The following is a 23073-nucleotide window of genomic DNA, read 5'->3' as shown; positions in this document are numbered from 1 at the left end:
CGGATGTCTTAGCTCACATGTGACTTTTAAAATCATGTTTCACTGGAGTGCAGCCAACTCTCAGTTATTTCAGATCGCTGAATATCGATAGTCCAGTTCTGCTCGTTGTTTCCCTGCTGCCAGTCTTGTTGGTATGTGCAAACTTGGCCACAACAAGGATTTTTATAGTGTCTTTTAGATCATTGATAAAAATGTTGAATAAAAAGGTAATGGGAGTTTCACTGTTCCTTTATCCCAGGTATTTTTACCCAGTGGAATATTACTGTACCTTTATTGAATTGTGGTTATTGGAACATTCAGTAAACATGCCTGTGAAGAGCAGCCAGTTTCCAGGAATGCTTTCCACCTGAAACGTGTATTCCCAGTCCATTACGGCGGCAACCAAGGGATGTTAAATGCACGGGTGTGTGCATCATTGCCCAGTGCCAGCTTGTTTGCCCAAGTGTAACCACATGCCCTGTGGTATCTAAGCAACTTGCTGGTTTTTAGATTGGCAATTAACTCTCCTTTGGCCTCCGGATTGCAGCAGTTTCTGTGCTGAAGGGGTTATTGGTTCAGAAGAACTCTTGTTCTGGGCTTTGTCTCAGAGTTGGCTTCTGGGTTGAAGCTCACCACAAGAATGCAACTTTGCTTCATGGCATCTCATGGAGAGGAGGTCACAGCCATGCTGGATGTTCTCATGGTGGTGCCCACCTCCTGAAACAGTGCTAATGCACGTTTGGCATGTTTCTTTTTCAGTTACCAGCCTGAATCTCGGTGGGGAACGGGGCTGCTCTGCTTGACATGTGCTGGCAAGGACCTGCAGTGGCTGCAGACCAGGAGCTCAGTTGGATCCCAGGCTGTGAGGGTTGCAAACCCAGGAAATTGTTTATAAATTCACCCTCTAAATCTAGACTCAAAGCATCTACTGCCCAAAGGGTCTGCATCTCTCCCAAAGGATCTGCACCTTTCACAGAGCATCCTAAGGCGGGAGATGTTCCTGTTGCAACTCTTCTGACACCAACCGTGTAGCAAACCTCCTTACAGAAACGCATCTTAAAATCTCCAGGCTGCTCAGAGCACCCCAGCCAAACGTCCCCAGGCTGGTAGAACAGAGCAGGAAGGAAAACATTGATATAGTGACCTTGGTCTTTGGCTCCACGGCACCTGAAAGCGCGGGCACGTTTGCACCTCTGGGGAGAGAGAACGAGGAAGCAGGGCCGCCTTCGACGTGGTAACAGGAGCTCTGCCTTGCAGGGCTGGAGACAGAATAGTCGTTATGAAAAGAGGGTGACTTGGCCTTCGTGGAGACATTTGAGCTGCTGTGGTTTGCAGATCCCCGGGTCCTGAGTCCTGAACCTCGCAGTGGGGTTGGCTCAGTGCAATGGGTTGGGAAGGAATCCACTGGCTGCGGAGCTCTGGCACTGCCAGTGCAAAGAGGTCATGCAAAATAAGTTAAAAGAGTGCCTTAGACAGGAGTTGAGGAATACTCCTGACCGTACACAAAGAAAACGTAACTGCTTAATATCAGGCCTGTTGCTCATGACATACAGGCAGGAGAAAACAAGAGAAGGCAAGTGAAGGTAACTCCTTCTCCATTCAGCTCAGCACAACCTGGGAAAGCTCTGGGCAGCCTAATCCCCATCTCTGTCTGCTTTTCATGATTTTATTTTTTATAGCCAGAAATAAGAACTTTATTGGCTTTATTCATCTCCCATCAGATGCCAAATCAACATCTGGCGATACAGCAATTCCCAGAAAATGCTGACCTAGCAAGATCCGGTGGAGCAGGCCGTGCTGAGGACATTCTCCATCCCTGACTGCCCTTTAAATTACCTTCCCAGCCAAAGCAGGACGTGTACCCCACCTCACCCTTGCTACCTGCCTGCGTCTCAGAGCTCCAGGGTCATGGGGAGCTCCTGCGGTTGGAAGGCACCTGAGAAAACATCTGTGGCATGGAGGATCGGGGAGGAGTTGGGGACCATGTGCCAGTGCCAGACGAGCTCAGCTCTCTCTCCTCCCGTACGCCGGATGCAGAATTTGTGCATAAAAATGCAAGGGTCCTTCCCGAAGGGTTTTTTATAGAGTTTCCTGCAGGTTGGAGGATTTGAAGATCTAGCTGAAGACTGAATACAGAGGAGCACCTACGCACTACCTCAGTGCATAGTGGACTTATCATACGGCTCAGGTGCAACAAGACAGAGGCAAGTTCTGTTCACAGATTAGCCCACGTGGAGCTGCTCCAGCAGGTCCAGCAGGTTCCTGTCGCATCCCTGGGCTCCCACAGCCCATCTCCTGAGCCCCCTTTTCCCACACGGTCCTGCCCCGACTGCTCCCCTGGGGTGTGGGTGTTGTGGTTTGTGCTGAATTGTGGTATCCGCCTTTCCACGGCTCGGCTTTTCTTTGCTCCCTATTTCCTCAATTCAAGCTCCAGCCAGGCGCTCAGGGCCGTTCCTCCCTCTTCTCTGCTAGAATCCTCTACCCACATTTTGGTCTTTTTTCGCCAGGGCAGATGTGGGTACAGCTTTTCCCTCCTGGGCCGACTGGTCTTGGAGTAGCAAACCCTGCTGTGAAACAGGGACACAAACCCTTCAGTGGTACCAGGTGCCATTTTTGGAGGATGCGGTCTTCAAAGGCCGTGTCACATCCCCAGAGCTGGGTGTCTTTGGTTGTCCTCAGCTCCAAACCCACAGCAAGAGCTACAGATCATTCAGAGAAAGGGTCCTGGCCAAACCGCCTCATCAGGTGCCCACTCATGTGAGCAAATGCCACCAGTGGGAGCTGAGGCTTCATCATCCAGCCCATAATGCTCCTTTAAAGACATTTCAGCAGCTCAATTAAGTTTCCACTTGTGTGTTTTCTTTTCCCCCCCTTTGCTTTCATGGTCATTTAAAACAAATAAAGTGAGCAGAACATGGCAGCGTGATAACCACCGTTTAATTCCCTTCCCACGGGTCTCCAGATTATTTGGTGATTCAGCGGCCGCAGGGGGAACATTTACGGAAAGGGAGGCGGGAGCTTCCCACAGGGACCACAGCTCACAAAACCATGGCCCCCTGAGCATCTTGGCCAAAATACGTGCCTCGGTTTTCCTTTTAAACACCACGGATATGGTGAATGCAACACCGGAGTCCGGGCCACCCGCTCCCGCACTTTTGTGGCGTCCCCGTTCTCATCGCATGTCTCACTGCCCTCGTTATTCTCGCATTGTGAAGTGTGGACGAAGACCAATGTTCGGGGTGTATTTCACGCTTCTGTGCAAACACAATATGAGATGAAGAATTCGTACCCTTAGACAAGGAGACCAGGGTGTATTTTCTCATTATAAGGAAAAGCAGCCAAACGGGAGCCTGCCAATTCCTCTTCAATGCTCCCAACTTCCCTAGGAAGTTCAAACAACTCTGTGCTTTTAAACCGGCAGAGAGAAGTATATTATATTTTTTAAAAAAACAAAAGCCAACACAAATCCTTTTGGATCTTTTTTTGCATTATTCTCCCAACCTCTATCTTGGTAGGTTTTGATCCGCTGGGACTGCGGTGGTGGCGAAGGAGAACACCATGTGTTTTATGTGTTTGCGAACAATTAATAGCAGGACCGAGTTTCACTGGAGCAGCATGTAAAATGCACCCCAGGAGGGGGAAAAATAACAACTAACCAGACTGTTAAGCAGGCCGGAGCTTTTGCTGTCCTGTAGGAAAACAGTGTGGGGGTTTGCTTGTTCATCAGCAGCAATAAATAATGGGCGCTCACCTTGAGCTCTCCTTCAGCCGCTGCTGCTTCTCCCCAGCCTCTGTGCTAGCAAAGAAAAGAAATATTGTTTGGGCGACAAATTGTGGGGTTTGTGGCTGTTTGAATTTTAGCTCTTGGGGTTTTTTTTCCCTAAAAAGCTCCCATTTCGTAGCTTTGGCTTTGTCTTCCCCAGCATCCAAAGCCTCTGCCGATCTGCCACTGAAAAATGAGTCGTGAATCATTTGCCTGAACCTGCCAGCCCCACGTCACAGCCAGGCGTGCAGGTGGTTTGGCCTGGGAAGGCCGCGGGATGCACGTTAGTCACTTAATCCGTTGATAATCTAATGGCACTGTCAGCAGGTTCTCTCACCCCTTGCAGAGAACGTCGAGACACGTTTCCATCCCGTGCCAGGAGGAGGAACTGGCTCACCCAGCACTGGATGGATCCGAATTCCCTCCGGCAAAGGTTGTAGCGGCGTCGGGTCCCTCGTCCTGCCTCCTGCCCTCACACCTTCGGGAGTGTTCTACCCAACACCTTCGGAACGTTTCTTGAATTAAATGATTCAGGAAACACATTTTCAGACTGTCGGCGAGGTGCATTCATCACTCCCCTGAATATGCACCAGATTGTTAATGCTTTGGGCCAAATACCATGTCTTTTTTAATGCCTACAAAATGTAGTGCGTGTTGCTGGCTCTATATTTATAATAATTATAAAAGCAACAGGAGTAACTGCATTCCTACAGGCTAGAAATGGCCAGGCATGGACAAAAAAAAATGATTCATTGTCGCAATTAATGCTTGAGCTTGCACCTGTGATTAATTAGCCTGGCAATAGTGCTATGCAAAAGATCAGGATGAGAATTAATAGGGAGACAAGTGCCGACTTTTAAGATGGTTGGACTAGTATTTAGTGCTTCTTCCTTGGGCTGCCTTTGCCCGTTTAATTAAGAGCAACGGCACAGACTTGCTATGCACCAATAGACCCATAAGCAGGTGGTGCAGAATATTTATATTACAGTGTTCTGTAGAAAACTTCAAAATTAAACTCCCATCCAGGTCTCTAAATAGAATTTTGAAATGTCAGAGATGCTCAGAAGGATGCTGGCGTGGATGAGATTGCTGTCAGGGAGAGGCAATAGGATGCCAGATTTATGCTGGTCTAAATAACGCAGGTGACTTCAGCTGTCGTGTTTAAAGAAACCTCAAGCGTTCTGATGGACGTTCTTCAGCTGGTGGGAGGGAGAGGAATGGGCAGGAACATGTGCTAGAGCTTTGCACCCCGTCACCAATCCCTGCGGGCTGCCGTGGTATTTTTCCCTTTTCCTCCGAGCGTGGCCCGTGGTGGGGAACAGCTTTGCTCTTGTTTAGTAGGTGACTTTGACACGTGAGAGGGAGCAGGGACAGTTCCCAGGAGCCTGCGAGTCCCCGCGAAGCACAAGCTGACCCTTTCAGGTGAGCCCTGTTGGTGAAGTTTCTCCTCCAGGTTTTATCCCTCACTCCGTCTGCTGGCTCATTGTCTTGCCCTTCTGCATATTTGTGCCTCCCACCACCCCAGTTCATTTCTTCCAGTTGCAGCAGCTATTGACTGGTGTATATAAATGGGGTTTAACTAGTCCTGCTCCTGAACCGCTGACGAGCCCGATTTCTCTGTTCACGCATCAATCTGAAAGCACATGCAAAGTTACCTCTTGGCTGACTTAATTGTTCGGAGCTGCAACCCTAATGTCTTTGTAAATAAAACGGTCTGATCTCATGGGACATGCCTGGCGGAAAGAGTCGAATAAATACATCAATATGGAAATAGATCCACAAGAGGAGGATGAACTGGGACTTTGCAAAAGTGATAAAGCGTCTTAGGAGACGGGTTGTCACTACACTCCTTGCATATTCTGATGAAGCAGAGAGCGCTGCTGGGTCTGGGCTGTGCAGGGGAAGGGAGGGAGAAGCGTGGGCACGGGCACACCGTGACTGAAATGCTTCTACGGATTGATTTGACTTAAATATATTCCAAGGCTGGTCTAATTGCTGGTTTAGTCTCAGGCTTTGATTTTCCTGGTGCTTTCCCATCTCTGATGCTGAGTCTTTCATGCATTTCAAGCAGCCTGACTGAGGGCAGCGTCCAGCTCGAACCGAACCTCCGTTAGACCAAAAGAGACGATGCCCATCCTTCCCGAACCCTTTCACACCGCGCCTGCGGCAAAGCGGGCAGGAGTTACAGGCAGCCAAGGTCAGACTCTTGCTGGATGAGTGTGTTGCCGGTGTAACAGGCAGAGGGAACCTGTCACCCTCCCCTTGCCGGGGAGAGGAGCGGAGGAGACACCTCGCATGGCGTAGTGGGGGCCGCTGCCTCCCTTCATGCCGGCCGGGCTCCAGCCCTTGTTTTGCAGCATGCACAGGGAATTTTATCACCTTCAGCAGCGAAATCTGTCACCTTCGAGCTGCTTTATTGTAAGCTGGAGAGTTTCACCTCGTCCTCTGTCACCCAGCACAGGGTGCATCCCTCCCCACGCCTTCGCTGACATCGATCGGGCTCCTCGCTGCCACTGTCCCCATTAACTTTAGGGACCACATTTGTACTTGTTTTCTCAGGGGGATCAGAGCGTTAATTGATGTTTCTCTTTGCCTTCCTTTGGTCTCGTGTGCATCTCAATCCCGTTTGTCTGGTGGCCACTTCACCTCCCCTTCCAGCCCCAGTTCTCCAATCTGGAGAATCAAAGACACTCACTACAGCCAGGATTCAGGTGATCTGCTGTTTCAAAGAAGTACAAATACATATTTTAAACCACGATACCTTTGTGTTGCATCAGTTATAAAAATACACATATTTGCATCAGATTAACTGACGTATTTTCTCTTGGAAAAAGCAATTTAATATTATTTGGGGAATGGTACTTCAGCAGACGTGACTTGGGTGTCCCAGCTCTGGAAGCGTGGTGGTGCAGAAGGCCTTTTTCTGGATAGTTTGGTGTGGCAGAAGGAGATAAATTGACTTTCTTAATCCACATTTATTATATGCTAAGATCAGAATATTGCTGCTTTGCTGTTGCTTCTATTGTAGATGCATTTTTGTTTTAAGGGGTAAGTAGTTTCATCTGAAATGCAGTTATTTGCATTTGTATGGGCTAATTAAAAACTTAACGTCAGAGATACATTTCTGTGAGCAATCATTATACAGCAAAATGGTTCTTGCTTTTTGTAGATCTCTGCTTCAGTGCAGAAATCTGAACTTTTAAAGTCATTTGGTCAAATCTTTAGATTTCCAATGAATAATCAGTCTTTGCAACAAAAGCTTTAAGCAAAAAATGAGGTGTGCGTTGGAGTTTTTCCACAGAACAAAATCTATAACTTATTATTAAATATAAAGAGGCTTATGTCTTGAGTTTCATTGCGCCACAGTGTATAATAGCTTTTCAGAAATGGGTTTTTTTTCATCAAACAAGATGCGTCGTTCCCGCTGCCGCACTCGTTCCCCGCAGCGCAGGGGAAGGTGCCGGGGCCGCCTGGGGCTGCTCCATCCGCCCCATCCCCGGGAGTTACTTCATGAGCAATGGAAATATCGATTGCAAAAGGATCCGAAACGCAACCAGAAAGGAGCTTTGGGGAGAGAAAATAAAATCGCATTACTCTGCGTCCCTTGAATTGTTGGATTTGGCAGGAGTGGGGCTGCGTCAGCGGGCAGGAGGCTGGGAATACATAAATACTCCTGCTGTGTTTTCGTTCGCCATGGCCAATTTCCAGTGTGCAAACTGGGATTACCAGGGATGAGATGCAGTTGGGTTCGACCTCTGCTGACCTGTTCCAGCCCTGGGAGAGCTCTGGCGATGCAGCGCCACACTGATGTTTCACCCTGATATTCCTGCCTTAAGCAGGTCCTAAGCCAAGACTACCGACTCACATACCCAACTGCAGAGGTTTTGTGACGAGCCGATGGAAACCTCTCCTCCAGCACACACAAATACGCTTTGCGAGGCAAAAATAAGCAGTAATGCAAACATCAAACCCTTATTTTTTCCTTTTCCCCCCATCTTTTTTTCCATTTGCTCCAGGAAAGCAGGAAGAGGCGAGGAGGGATTGACACTCATCCCACCGAGGGCTGTTTCTGAGCCGCCTGCTGGGAGCACTCGCTCTGTGTTTCTCTTTAGGTAGTCGCTCTTTTGATTTTTCTCGCTGCCTTGCAAGTCACACTGAGGTGCCTGGAGAAGGATTTGCTGATTGCTTATGAAATCCATTCTCCCTCGAGGATCTGCTCTTTCCATCTTGATAAACTTTTAATTCTTGCTTTCCAATAACACTGAGGGTCTGCGTTTTATGCCTTTATGAGGGTTGTGTGATTGATGTTCATCTGTGCTTGCAGGAGACCAGTAACCTCATTTTGGTTTTGACAGAATGTTACGACAAGCACCCTGTATCCTTCTTCTTGGTCACGTATTAAAGGGAAAGTAAAGCGGATATAATCTGTCCAGATCTGTCAGTCTGGCTCACTTGTGCGCTCTCACCATATTACTAAACTTCCAACGCTGTTTCTGTCCAGCGTGGCGTATGGGCACATGTTTAAAGGACACAGTCGGCTTCTTTTTTATATTGTTCTGTTATATATTTTGTTTTGGTTCTGTCCGCTAACGTCTGGGATATTTGGAAGTAGCTGCTCTAACCTGGCGTGGGAGTAGATTGCTTAAATATCACCTCACAGTGTCAATGTAAATTTATAGCAGATAAGACTTGGATCCCAAATGCCTCTTGTAACCCATTACTGTATTTTTTCTGATTCTATTTCCTCTGCTCTTTCTGATCCATTTCCCGCAGTTTTGAGATGAACGTGGCTCCTGTTTGATGCTTAGACTGACCTCATCTGTGATACCCAAGGAGTTTCTACACGGCCGGTAAAGAGATCTTGCATTTCTGTGCGTGTGTATGTGCACACACATATGTACCCACTGCTGGTGGAGGGTTACTTAGTATAACAAATCCTAGAGGAAAAAAACATTAAATACTATACCCAGATAGCTAGGTGATACCATTCACCAAACTGTGACACCATTCTCATAGAAAAGATGTCATTTCCCTTTAAAAAAATCTATTTTCTTTCCTTAGGAGAAAGGATATTTAGAGCATGTACGCTGAGCGGGGGAAGGTGGAAAGGCCTGTGAGCGTGTCCTGCTCCCCGTGCTCTTACACACGTTCTACATGCAGGTTTGGTTTCATCTTACGTCTTTCTTTTTCATTTCTGCTTTTTTCCTTTGAAATACCTGCTTGCGTTCTCAATGAAGAGCAGCTGGGAGATCAAGAAAATGGCTTTAGGACTCGGCGGGCAGTAAGCTATTTGGATTTAAAATAGTGCCTGGGAGAGAGATTTTTCCAGCGCGTCACTAAACAATTCTCCTCTTGTCACCGTCCGGGGTTGCCGTCCTTTGTCCATCGTGGTGTCGCCTTCGCTCTGGCTCTGCAGAGCCCCCGAGGGTATGAAAAGGGGGATCCCTACAATTCCTTCTTTTCAGAAGCCCCGCGTGCCAGCCTTGGCTGCAGCTCACCCTTCGCATCCCGCGAGGAGAGCCGGCTTTTCGGGCATTTCTGAAGCCATTTTTGTGCAGAAATTCCTGGTGTTGGTGGTTTTGCTGACCTAGGCAGGCCGTATCTTTTCCAAACGTTTCTGACATTTCTCACAGAGTGATCTATTAATGTCACAGATGAGGGTTCTGCTGACTTCAGTTTGGCTTGCGTTCCCTGTTGGACGGGCTCCTCTCTTTATGAGGGAATGCCTCAAGCCAAAAAGAGAGGAGGGAAAAAACCCCAACCCAGCCCCGAGCTAACTGAAAACAGGCCCAAAGGGAAGTGCTTTCCAGCCACATCGCCTCTCGCTGCCTGGCTTCTGTTCTGTGCTTGGGGACGTGCCAGACTTCAGTGCCTCCCTGCTTTTGATTCCTGTTTATCCCCGGCAACGTGATTGTCTATAATTATATATAATCTCCCCCTTGTTTACTCTTCTTCCTCCAGGCCTGAACGCAAGCTCGATAGCAACTCTCTGCTCGCTCTGCCAAGGCTCCAGCTCCAAACGGCTTCTCGGCATCCTCCACCTTCTTTTCCCGAAGTAACAAAGCCATTTGATTTCCTCCCACCCCTTCTCGGTGCGCCCCTGCGCTCTCCCCATCCCCCTCGCTGGCGCTGGGGTTATTTATACAGAATGTGGAAACAATTTGCAGGAAAGCGAACAATGTAAGCTGGAGCGAGGGGAAGGGAGTTTATTGTGCACATGCATAGCCCAGAAGTGAAACGCTGCTTTTTGGAGGGGGGAAGAGGGAGCGGACTGTTTTCCTTTCCTCCTGCTCCTCTCTCTCGACGTCTCACTGACCCGCGTTCCGTCTTGCCAGAGTCGGGTCCAAACCACAGCAACCAGATCTGAGCGCGTGTTTTGGAGGAAGTTCGCCTTGGATCCCTCCCCGCGTCCCAGCGTGATGAGGCGGTATCTGTGTACTTAATCCTCTCGGATGGTTTCTGCTCCTGGATTAGCGTTAATGAAGAGCATGTGTGCTGGAGAGGTCCTGATCCGGGCCTGGAGAGCTGCAGCCATGCTCAAGGCACCGTTCTTGTTAGACACAGATATTCTGAGGATTGTTAGGCTGAAGGAGAAGACTCATTGGGAGTGAATGAGACAGGAATTGTTTGCAAAGTCTTATTTCAGTCTTTCTCCCCTCAGCCACTCAGCATTACATTTGCAGAGCATCTCAGCACCTTGGTAGTGCCAATGTGTCTTTGTTAAATGAAGCGGTTTGCTTTAGTGCCCACCGGAGAGCTGAGCTCTGCTGGAGCTTGGGAACGAAGCGCTTGCAGTTCTCAGAGGTGCAGGGAAGCCATACGAAGCTGAACCAGCATTTTGTTCCATACCACTGAGCAGCTCTGAGGTCTTCAGATCTTGCTCTGCACCATGAAATCCTCCAAAAGAAGTGGTCCAAACCCACACATCTGTTGGGATGTTGGTGAGGCAGAGGCAAGGAAACTTTCTCCAGAGCAGAGCGGCTGCCTTGGCGAGCTTCTCCCTCCCCAGAGCTCGCAGCGCCTTTCTCAACAGCCTCAAGACGTGGGACGTGATCTGAACTGGTAGGACAGGGCCAGGAAGCTGCTGAGTGGGACATCGCGTTCCTCTCTAAACCAGGTGGATTTCTGACCGTGAACTGGTGCAGCAGATCAACGGTGATCCCGTGGCACAGAGAGACGGTTGGAAGGAACCTGTCCCGGGCTGTTCCTCCCTGAGTCCTGTATCATCTCCATGTTCCAGGACTTACTGCTCCTCCTCTGCCTTTGTCTGCAAAGTGTGACTGTTCAGCGTCTGTTGTGTAAAATACCACATCTGCTCTGCCACACAAGCGTCTACCTGGATGTTATTGATGTTTACAGGTATATAAAGGGTGAGTGTCAGGAGGATGGAGCCAGGCTCTTCTGGTGACAACCAGTGACAGGACAAGGGGCAATGGGTGCAAACTGGAACACAGGAGGTTCCACTGAAATCTGAGAAGAAACTTGTTTGGGGTGAGGGTGGCAGAGCCTGGCCCAGGCTGCCCAGGGGGGTTGTGGAGTCTCCTTCTGTGCAGACATTCCAACCTGCCTGGACACCTTCCTGTGTAACCTCATCTGGGTGTTCCTGCTCCATGGGGGGATTGCACTGCATGAGCTTTCCAGGGCCCTTCCAACCCCTGACATTCTGGGATTCTGTGATAGGCTGATGGTCCTAAAGCCACCAGCACAGCACAGAGACCATTCCCAAAGCTGCTGCTCCTCCTTTCTTTAACCTGAATTAACAACTCAAGGTGTAAAACAGAGAAAAGACCGTAGCAAAGACACTTTGCCCACCTATGGTTTCGTGTTATCTCCTCTCTTTGCGCTCTTCTAGTATTCACTAACTCTCAGAAGGGCAATCTTTTTTTCTGTTTTCCAAACCAGGCCCCAACACTGTGGACTGGAATCCTGTGGCTGGGAGCGAAGCGTGGTTGTCGCCATCACCAGCATTGCAACCCTGTCCCACCGTCTGAGCCCCGCGGAGCCATAGATCTGGCAGGTATTCACCCATCCTCACCCGTGTCTGCGAGCACGGCGTGTTCCTCAGCCCGGCTGCCTCCCGCAGAGCCTGGGGATGCTGCACCAGCCTGCCCGGGCACGTCGCACAGCGTGCTTGGCAGCCTCCCGGCCTGCGGAGGGTGTTTAAGTGCAGAAGACAGGAGAGGAGCCGCTCTGGTCCTTCCTGCAGCCCTAACTGCAGGCTCAGGCTGTGAGAACAGCAGCTCTGCGTTTTAGGGGAGGCTCTGGACACCCCATTTAGGGAGCAGACAGACCTTGCCAATCTCTTTCTGACTCCCGAGGGTCCTCCCCTTGCTCCTGGAAACATGTAGCGCTGAGTTAAACTCCATGGAGAACTCTCAACCAAGCAGCTCACAGCAGCAATGCAGGTTTGGGCAAAGTAGAGTCTTGTAGCTCTACCTGTGGAGACTTTAAAACGCAGAGACCAGGGGGACCAGAATAATTTCAGGGAAACAGTCACTGGAGCGCTTATGCTTTATCCTTTCTGCTTCTAAGTGTTCAAATTCTCATAAAAATATGGGAAAAACTCTCCTTGGAATGATTGTGCTGCTGAAACCTTTGTCAGCTTTTTGGAATTTCCTCTTCCATCTTGTTTGTTCTAAATTACTTTTAGGGCTATTTAGATGAGAACAGATTTGTATTCTTCTCTTCATGCCGCTCGCTTACCACCTGAAATCCTCATCTGCTCTTTGCAGTTCCCAGCCCAACTGCGAGCAATATCCTGAACAGAGCCGGCGAGCACCAGGTGAAGAAAAGCAACAGAAGCAGATGGGCTTGTAAACAGCAGAATTCTGGCTCCCCCACAGAGGTCCTGCGGAGCGGAGAGGAGCAGAATGGTTGGTAAACACGCAGCAACTTCCATTTTCTGGGCTGAAATGCGATGATCTGAGGAGGGGAGGACCACGCAGGAACAGCAACTATGGTATTCTGGCACAGTCAGCTATTCCCAGCAGACGGTGTTCGCGTTCAAACTTGTAGCAAATTGGAGAATATGGAAAGAGGGGTACGTTTTCCAGCATCGGAGACTTTGTGGGTGATGAAAACAAGATTTCCAGCAGCCTTTTTACACCAGCATTTCAATCGTGGTTTCTAAAGAAGTATCCTCCTGTTTTTCTGTTGTTCCTCCCTCCCCTTGAATTACTTTGGAACCTGTCAGTCAATCAGAGTTATCATGTCAACGCTATGAAATTCCCATGAGTTACCTGATGCTTTGAGGCTGGATGGAGGGGAAGAAGAAACCCAAAGGTTGAACCCAGTGGTGGAAGAAAACCCAACCGCACATCTGTTCGGAGAGCTGGGACTCCTCACGCTTGAGCTGGGAGTTTCTGTTTCTCTTGGGGATTGGGAAGGGAGAGATTACTGAGTCATTGAATCTTCATGTAACATGATTAGAATCTGGAACAGATCCCCAAAAAGACATTTAGGGACAACTAAACGCACAAAACAGCTTGAGTATACATAGCACCAGTGTTCATCCACTGCTGGATAAAGCCTCTCAAATGGGCAGCGCTTTAATAAAGTGCATATGTCTAGGGACCCAAAATACAAGAAAAAATTACGAGAAGGTAGAGATAACACTTTCTCTGTTTATTAGAGAGGGAGAAAATGCCAAAAAGTTATTAATTTATTTTCCTGAGAATGTCTCAGTTGGACAAGAACCACTACAGGTTAAGACGATCCCCAAGACCTGACGCTTGCAGAACAAGCGGGCTCGCTTCATCCTGCCACAAATCCTTCTGGCTTTTCTAGGGAGATCTGTAATTCCAAGTATTAACCTCAGAGGTTAATTGAAGCCTCAAAAGAAGTTTATTTGTTAGGTGAGCTAAAGGGTGTTTTAATTATGTGTTTAATCACTGTTGCTTTAAGCATTAATTTTGCCTGGGAAAGGAAGCTGCAGTATTGGGAGCGACACCTCACAGCTTAGATTTGGAGACAGATAAACAGGGGGGGGGGGGACTGACAAAAGCTCATAACCTGTTATGGCAGATGGAAACGAGCTCTGAATTAAAAGAAGCTCTTTTGTTTTGGGCCAAAAATAACTGGACTCGGTGAGGCCTGTTTCCCTGAGAATGGTGCTCAGCAGTTTTTTGACAGTCAGAAGGAAGTTACCCGAAATGCAGACTATATACCTCTGGATATTTTTTTGTTGCCTTATTTCTCTTTTCTGCTTTATGTGTCCTATCCTTGCAGCTTTCCAGAGCAGAGTTACTCTTCCACTTGTTCCCTTTGCCTCCTGCTGAGTCGATTTCTTTATTTTTCACCATTATTTGTACTGCAGTCACTCCTGGAATCTGGGAAATCTCAGAAGTCTCCTGCACTTACCGCCAACTCTCCCACTAAAGCAGTTCATTCTTCATTATAAAGGAGAATAAAAGGCCAGCAAAGCGCACTGTGACACCCATTCAGGTGCTGTTACCCTGTAATTCTTTAAAAATTCTTTAAGTCGCTGAGAAGTATTAATGTGGGAAGCTGACCGACTAAATTGGTGTGAGCACGTGAAAAAGCAGCAAGTGCTGTGGCCTGGGCAGCGGGTTCTGGTTTTGGTTTGGACACTGACTCAGTGAGCTCGGGGAAAATCATTTCCCTTCTCTGTGCACCTGTTTCCACTCCCCACCTCTAATTGTCTGCCTGTTTGCACTCGGAGCTTTCAGGACACAGCGCCTCAGCACAAAGGAGCCTCGTCTCGCTCAGCGTTGCAGCAATACAAACAAGAATTAAAGGGATGCCCAGATGACATGCACGTCTGGAACCCACTGCGCTCGAGCTCCGTTCCCACTCCTCGGCTTCTCTCAGGCACCCAGCAAAGCAGACACCAGTCCCACTTCCAGCGGGGAGGTGAACTGGCGCAAAATCACCAAAACTCATCAGCACCCAATCGGAACCTCCATCCTGGAGCTGTGCCACCTCCCCACGGGTGAAAAGCTGCTTTTGGAGCCGGCTCATCCCGCCCTCACTGCGCACACTCGAGCCTGCTCCAATTTGCCAGCAGAGAAATGAGCACAAACGTTTTCTCCTTTCCTCCCTTGTCTGAGGAGGTGCGTTCCCGTCTTTTTGGCTTTTCTTCTCCTCCCGTTGTTTGTTCCTTCCCCGCACTCCATCCCACCTTTTGCCGTCCTCCCTGCTTTGCTGCAGCATCTCACGGATGCCGCTTCACACGAAGAGAAGGGGTATTAGATGGATTCCCCATGGAGTAGAAATTGAATGGAGAGAAGTGGCTGGTTTCCCAGCAATAATTTATCTGATTAAAAAAATACTCCCCCAGCTCCCCCTCCTCTGCTGGGCCTACGCCTCCTCCAAAAAGAACATTGGCACTCAGGCTAGTGTTTGAACTGTATTTATTCAAATTGCTGGAAGAGGGATTTAAATGGGAAAATAAGTGTCAAAAGATGGTTCTCTAGGGACAAAAAGCGCGAGCTCTGAAATTTGGAACATGGGTTGTTGTGTGGAGGAGGCAGAGAGTAAATAATTCTGAGTCAAGTACCTCCGTGATTTCTAGCTCTGCCCTCATCTATTAATAACAAATACTTTACACAGACACGCACAGATGCGCACACACACATTTCACAGAAGGAGCCCTTAGCAGTAACTCCAAAGCACAGCAAACTGTTTCTGCTCTTCCCTTTCTCCTTTTGTTTTTTCTTAATTCAGGGCTGATTCCAAATAATAGAAGAAATCCACGTCATAAAATGCTCGTCTCCTTGTTTGTTGCCTGTACAGGTTTTATTCCTTTTGAATCAGCGCCATCCAAGGCTGGCGATTTTCTTCTCCTGCCAAAGCCAACATGGACCGTCGTAATTAGGGAATGGAAAAGTCCCCCTGACTCCCATCTTCATCACAGCAACGCAGCATGGTTGACCTGAACCGTGTATTTCTGGCCTATCTGTATTTCGCCGTAGCCTGTTTCTTTGCGGGAGAGCGGCTGGTATTTTCCAATTCACACCGCTCCTGCGGTACGTGGTGATTTATAACAGGAGCTGCCTTATTAATGTCAAGGGCAGAACTGCTACCGACGTTCAAGCTGCAAGAGCGGATGAAAATCATTTCGTGAGCTCCGGCGAGGTCCCGGCACCGAGGGCTGTTGGCTGATGCACGTTCTGCTCGCAGCCTCCGCCAAGTCCGCGCGCTGGGTTCTGGGCCAGCGGCTGGAACGTGAACGAGCTCGTTCCGAGCCGGAGCTTCTCAACCTCGGAGCAACCTTAAGCCAGGGTTCAGGTTTCCTTGCTTTTTGACAGGAGTGCTGTTCAGATGAAACCCCGCTCCGCTCCTTATGGAGGATTTACACTGCCACAAGCCTTGATTTTTTCCAGATGTTTTACCTAATAAATCAGGGAGGCTCATCAGAGGATTCGAATCCAAAAGCTGTTACCATGACTTCAAAGGCACAGGCTGGAATGGAAAGAAGCAGCACAGACATTTTCTACCACTCTCTCGTCACTGATCATGAATATACATTCTGGTTCTTGTATTTGTTTCCTGTGGATACCAAAACTCCACCATGATTAAATAAAACAGTGCTGTGCTTCTTCAGCCAACCTTTGCTGAAGAGAATTGATCCAGAGCCCTCGTGGGTGCGTGGTGAGCAGACACTGAGGATGGGGCTGGTGCTGAGCTGAGCTTTGCCAGCCCAGTCCAAGATCAGGGACCGTTAACACAGGTTTGAACTCACTCTGTCTTTACAGATCAATACGCGGCTGCATGTTCTCTCTCCGCGCTAGTTTAAGCTGCTCCCACGTAAAGGATTCAGACGTCCATTCATATTCTTCAGATGTTTGGGAGAGAAAAAGATAAAAGGAGTTATATGGCCGCAAAATGTGATTGTGATTATTCATACTGGTTTGTTCCTTGATCAATAACATAACTTTATTTTTTTTTAATATAGTGGATGCTTTCTTTTTACAGTGTCTACGTGGTGTCATTTTCTTTTGCTGCTGCGTTTCTGAAGATAAATGCCCTGGCGTTTTGAGAAACTGTTCTGTGTGTGTTTCCAATAACAGCACAGTGTACTGCAGGATAAGGTAACGAAGAAAAGCACCTGAATGAAGAAAGGGAAGGTGTTCTGTGGGTAGGTGAGCCCAAGAGCTACAAGGCTGCGTTTTGTCACCTGCTTTCCTGAAGAACTTGGCTCCGGCTGCGTGAGGTGCTGCCCATCAGAGATGCTTCACGTGCGTTGTCTGCTTGGACATAAATTTACGCCAATTAGATCACATTCTATGTGTCCCAGGCAGCAGAGCGTCCTGCAGCATGTTTAACCAGATCTTTAAAAATCATGGCGGTTGCCCAACATGTTTTCAGATAGGATGTTTTGGAGAAGGGGACGTCCTGCTGCATTCTGGTGGAGGGTGGTCAGAGTGGGAAGAGCCAGGTACGTATCATCTCCTGTGTTGTAATGATGGGTTCAGACCGAAAAATAATGTCATCTCAATCTTAATAACAAACTAACAGTTACCACGATACTATCTGTTCCTGCCACAGACTGCAGAAAAATTGCTGCTTATCTTCCCTCCCCCAGCACCCCGAACTGTTGAGGCTGCCTGGGCTCAGTGACATCTCGAGTGATACGTGTTGGATCGTCAGAATGGAGTGGGAGTAGCACAGCTTGCTTTCGGGAGCCAAAAATAGGTACTGTCATTTCAGAGCTGAATCTTCCCTTCTTCTTCCCCACCCAGCCCTGCCTGTTTGGCACGTGTAACACATAATCGCAGCGTTCCCATCGTCCCGAAGAAAAACCACATTCCTCGAGCAAGCGGCGTGTTCAGTAGGGGACGTGCTTTGGGAGCAGGGTACGTTACGATGTAGATCCTAAATTAGCGAGCGTCAGCGATGATGGTTTGCAGATGTTTGACGGGTACAGCTCATTTGCTGCATCGCCACGTGGAGGAACATCAGAGGTGTTCAGAGATGCGCCGTAAAATAGGGAGCTTGAATTCTTTTCACTGGACAGCTGCTCAAGTGCTTGTAATTGAATGACTGAGCGACGAACATAGCACGTTTGACTTTCTTCTTTGGTTCTTTTCTGGCTTTTGTTCTGTAGCTCTGTGAATCTCGGTCATGCTTTCACCTATTTTTTTAAGTCTGCTCACTGGAGTAAGTATTTGTCTGCTTCTGCCAGACCCCGAAAGCTACATTTCATTTAAAAAACCCTGATTATTCAGGAAGAGTGAAGTTTGATTCACAAAGATACCATTCTTTGAAGGTGTCTGCTCCTTTGGTAGTGGCTGATTTAAATGGGCACCGTTTTACTATGCCTGTTTCGCTGTTCTCAAGGCCACACAAAGGAGGAGGAATTGTGCAAGGCCATATAAATCAGGGTTTGTTATAGGGATGTCAAATGCAACTGCACCGTGGGGTGTTCATAGTGAGCAGGCAAGTAGTCAAAAGCAAGTCAGAACCACCAAACAAAAGCCACAAAGCTAATCTGGTTCGTGATGCTTCCCAAAAGCGCAGTGTCTGGTCTGGGAGGAGCTTGGGGTGTTACACTGACCCCTATCACATTTTCAAAGTGCTCCGGTAAGTAATTGGGTGAGTAAGCTTAGTGGAACATCTTTGGTTCTCAGTTTCTCCTATCAGGAGAGATCTAAAAATGAAGCTACGTGAGCACATCACTAGTCCGGGTCTCCTCCTACTTATTAACACCAAGCTCACGCCTCTGAATTCGGGCTCAGCTCAAGCAGCGTGAGGAGAAACAGCTCACAGGACACACACTGAGGGACCTGCTGGGTTTAACTTCCATCCAATAGTTCATCATTGCGTGGAGGACAAAGACTCCCAGTCTTTGTGCGTGCAAATAAGAGTTCCCATCTTTTCCAGCAGCGCTTTGTGGGCAGAGCGAGGGCAGACAAGAAAGTTTAACCAGATCGAGAAATCTGACAAACCTTTTAGTGCAGACTGGAGGCGAAAGCTCTCAGGCGATGTTTGGACCACAGAAACACCTCATGGACTGCGGCGTTTCTCCGGAAACGTTCACCGCAATGGGCCCTGTGCGCATCTCGGAGCTGGGTTGCTGCTGGCCTCCTGAAAACCAGAGCGCTTGCTACCCAACGTCAGTCTTTACCCAACATCACAGTGCTTTAAATTAACTTCTTTTGTGCAAAAGAAATTAAAGAGAGCGGAAGGTTTCGGGATTGGCTGCAGCTCGTGGGCCAGGATCTCAGGCTGCACACACATGCGTGCACATGTGCCTGTGAGTACATATGTTGTGGTTTCCATATTAATTTTTGTTATTTCTCAATATTCCCATTGATATTTAACGTATTTATCTTGGTTGGTGGTAATTACAGCGGTGAAAGTGCTGACTCTGATGTCCCTCTGGGACATGACGTTGGCTGGGGACAACCCAGTGTTTTTGAGTGGGCCCACAGAAGTTGCTCTGCCCACTGTTCTTCAACCCCAAGAACATTCCTGGTTTCTCTGATAACATCCTTAAGCACAGCGCTGATAGAAAGATTCTGTGTATATGGATGACCTGGCACTTCTAAATATTATTTATTTTCCAGGACTTCTGGGTCACTAGAAGTGATTAGAATTCTACTATTAAGGACTTCAGCTACCTCAGTCCTGTATCTTCAGCATCCCTCTGTTTCACAGGTAATTTTTTTTGGAAAGAAGCAAATCTGGCACAACTAGCAAGCAGGGAATGAGAGTCCAGACCAGGGGAGACCAGGGTGCCCCGATGGCAATTTTTGGAAGGCAGTAGCTGAAGCTGGAAAGGACTGGTCCTGGTAGGGAGCACGATCACTTTTCATCCGCAGCGCAAAGGCTGATGCAGGTGCCCTCCAGTTGGATGCACAAAGCTGGATTTCGCCTTTGTGAACATTTGCCGATTATAACACATCATGTGCGTCAATAGTGCCTCTAACCTGCCTTAATACCTTTTTATGAGAATAAAATTTGTTCTTATATGGGGCTTTTCATGCTCGAGGCAGTTCAAAGCGCTTCGCTAAGCACAGTAATGAGTTGGGTCTGGGGAGTGCAGGGATTGTGTAGGCAAATACAGGGACTATTATGTGTTCTGCAATAATTCACAGAGCTGCCAGTGCTAGAAACGGTTTTATTTATGGAAGGGAGGAATGTTGGCTGGATCTCATGGCTGTCCTATGGAAGATTTTAATGATCTTTAACTTCCATGTAGAGAAATTGGAGCCAAGAGACCTCGCTCGAGGGACGAAGCACCGTGGCAGCCGTGTCCGCTGAGGTGAGGGGCCCTTGAGCCTGAGGTTTACCTTTCCCAAGCATATTACATCTCTCAGAATCCTCCCAGTGCCTTCAGGCTGACTCTGTTGTTTGATGTCCTCTTTTGCCTTACTTTTATAAAAGAAAAGCTTTTTCTGTGCAGGACCTTCCACCCCTAGGTCTCGAAGAGGGATTACTGAGTTCAGCGGTGACGCTGTGAAACACCGTGGAAGTATTGCTGTTCTCCACACAAATAAAGGGAGGTTTAAGGCTGGACCCAAGCAGATGTCTGCAGTGAAATTTGCACAGAATTTAGGCACCTTAGTTCAAAGTCCTGATGCTGAAAAACCTGCTCTTGCCTTTCCCTGCTGCAGGAGCTGCCTGTGCACTGCAGGCTCTTCATTCGCGGGGTTTAACTTCTTCTCAAAGGTGCTTGGGGATATGTCTGGCTGGATAGACCTTTCCTGCTGACCAGACTGAGTTTGGGGTTTATCCCTGGAATATTTGGGTCGAAACAAACTATTCTGGTGGAGAAGGGCTGTAGCTGCTTCCACTGGCCTGCCTGTTTGTGCCGGTAGGAACCCTTTGAGTGAGTGAAGACACCACGGGCAGTCTGGTCCTCAAGGTAAATTAATGTCTTTTTACCTTTTCTAGAAAAGGCCAGATGACCCCTAGGACCTTGTCCTGAGTTTTGTGCTTGAGGTGCCCTTCCTAATATTTAGAGAGGTCTAGGTGGAAAATGTGCGTTATTCACTTCTGCACTGCAGTGTGTTTCTGCAAAGGGAGCCACCTTTATCCTATTGCTACACGATTATAGGAGCCTAATTAAGAAAGCGAGTGGAGTCAAAAAGGAAAATGCTGCCCCTCGTTTCCTCCACAGCAACCTGGCCTGTGCTGCTTCACTTTTTTAAGCTGTTTGGTGTATTTGTTTTACTGAAATGCTTGTTTCGTGGTAGAGGCTCTGCCCTTTGGTGTCCCCTTTGCACACCACAGCAGCGGTACGTAGCAAAACAGTTAGTAAAAGAAGTTTCTTGGGTATTTGTGGTGCCTCAGGAAGCATTGCATGTTCTGGGACAGCCTTGAAACTCTTCTTCAAGCTCCTGTGAGGCCACTTAGGCTGTGCCTCCTGGGAACAAAGGGAATTTGCATGACTTTTCAGCATCTCCCGCCTGCCCAGTGATTTGTGTGTTAACTCAGAATAAGTCATTACCTCTCCGGAGCTGAGGGCACCAGAGGGTTTCAAACTGCGTTACAAACAGGGCAGCCCCGCTGACATGAATATAGCTGGTCAATTGGGAGTGTAAACACAGTCTGACTTATTATCAATTAACTTCCTACTAATCACAGAGGTAAGGAGAGGAAGGCGTCACTTCACGCTGGAATGGGATGGAGAGCGTAGCTTCAATTGTCCAGAGCACAGCTACCCCCAGCTAAAACTGTAAGTAAGGACTATCTCTAATTGAAACCAGATGGAACATTCAAGTAGGCAGCCTACAAATGCTTTACAAAAAGTAGAAAGCTTTTTGTATGAGAATTAATCTTTAAGCCTCGCTGGGGTCCTAAGAATTCAGCTCAGTCAGCACTGGTCTGTAAAGATCTATGCCCAGGTTTGCATTTAATTCTGTTTATCTGGGGCTATTAATTATCTCCTTTCAGTTTCCCTGTGAAAATCCGCGTGTTGGGTCTGCTGAACACTCTTGCACAGAAAGATCTGTCATTGACTGTTTGGGCAGCTAAATTGGGTACAACAGTTCGCTGCTCAAAGGTATCTTAACTTCGCATCCCTTTCTGCTGGGGCATTAATACTGGGGATGACTTCAATCTTATTGTAATCTCCTTGTACACATTGCTTTTCTAATTTCATGCCTAGGTATGGCATTTCCATTACAAAGGAGTTTTGTTGGTTGAGCTCTGCTGGTCTGGGTCTTTCAAAAGCTGATCAGAGCTTCTGGTCATGTGCTTCTGCTCTTTTCCCGCAGAACAAAACATCATCTACGCAGATCCTGGGCTATCAAACAGTTCAAGTGCCAAACACAACCCAAACGGCAGCCTGAGAAAATTATGTGTCCCGTAGGAGCCGTTGAATATGCACAAATGTATGATCTGTTTTCCTAACGTGGCTGTTGGAACCCTGCTGGTGCCTCCAGCAGGGAAAAATATTTGGCATGGGCCATTTTCCCCCAAACTTTCCTCCTTACAGGAAATCAAAAATGTTCTTTTCCTACATATTTATTTGTGCTTCACTGTAATCACAAAGGGTTGCATTTTTTCCCCTTTCTCATGAATGTCCTCTCGTTGCCAATTCTGTTTCCTCTTCTGGGAGCTGCAATTCTTTTCAGCCTTTCCTCTGGTGTCTGCTGTATATTCCATAATAATTCAACGTAGGAGATGAGCTTTAGGATGGGTGGGCTGTATTCAGGTTTACTCAGCGCCCTGTACCCGTTTCCCTGTTTATTTTATTTAATCCTTGTTCTCCAGGTGCTCTGGTAAAAGTGTTCTAAAGCGAACAAGGCTTTTCAACACAACTATGTACGCTGCTGATTTTTCAGACCATCTCTTTTGCTTCCCCCTGCATTGAACAGTGGATTCCTTTGGTCAGAGAGAAGATCCCCACTGTAAGTGCTGGCTTAGAGCAGTTTCACTCACTACCCACTTTCAAGAGTCTACTTGTTGCTTTTTGGGGGGTGCTAATTAAGTTCCTAGCGCTGTATAAGTTAATGCATAACTTTTATCTACGTATCTTTCAGGCTGTGGTCTGCTCACCCTCTGCTACACAGCCATCCCATAAAGGACTCCAAGCGGGGATTTTGTCCACACTGACCGTTGCGTTGGCATTCGCACGTTCTCGATGTCTCGAGATCTCTGCCCTCCTCCCTTCTGCCGTAGGTTTTTGGATTATTGGATCTGTGTTCTCTCAGCTTCAGGACAGACATGGTGACAGATCCGTTCCCTGACGCCAGACCCACAGCTGGAACGTGGTCTCCAAGTCAGCTGCTGCGATGCCACAGATCCGGTCCTGGACTCATTGATGCCCATGTTCTTTGTGAGTAAAAAAATCTACTTTTGAGTCGTTTGTTCCAAAACACAGCCAGGATCCGGTCTGTTATCTGAGTCCACCTATCCTT

At 48.0% G+C, this 23073-nt stretch overlaps 1 long non-coding RNA gene across 1 annotated transcript in view; it reads left to right on the top strand.

Annotated features, from left to right (window-relative positions):
- Positions 1-23073, top strand: part of LOC110366033 (uncharacterized) — a 96764-nt gene that overhangs the window by 66321 nt on the left and 7370 nt on the right. Inside the window, exons 13-21 of the long non-coding RNA XR_010475485.1 lie at positions 739-7854; positions 8516-8592; positions 8804-8902; positions 9704-11112; positions 11645-11759; positions 12475-14814; positions 15497-19363; positions 19908-22563; positions 22696-22991. This is a non-coding gene — a long non-coding RNA (uncharacterized LOC110366033). The remainder of the gene's footprint in view (positions 1-738; positions 7855-8515; positions 8593-8803; positions 8903-9703; positions 11113-11644; positions 11760-12474; positions 14815-15496; positions 19364-19907; positions 22564-22695; positions 22992-23073) is intronic.

The sequence above is a fragment of the Columba livia genome, chromosome 11 (assembly GCF_036013475.1).
Source record: "Columba livia isolate bColLiv1 breed racing homer chromosome 11, bColLiv1.pat.W.v2, whole genome shotgun sequence".
In the NCBI taxonomy this organism is placed as follows: domain Eukaryota; kingdom Metazoa; phylum Chordata; class Aves; order Columbiformes; family Columbidae; genus Columba; species Columba livia.
This window is presented reverse-complemented; position numbering and strand designations above follow the sequence as displayed.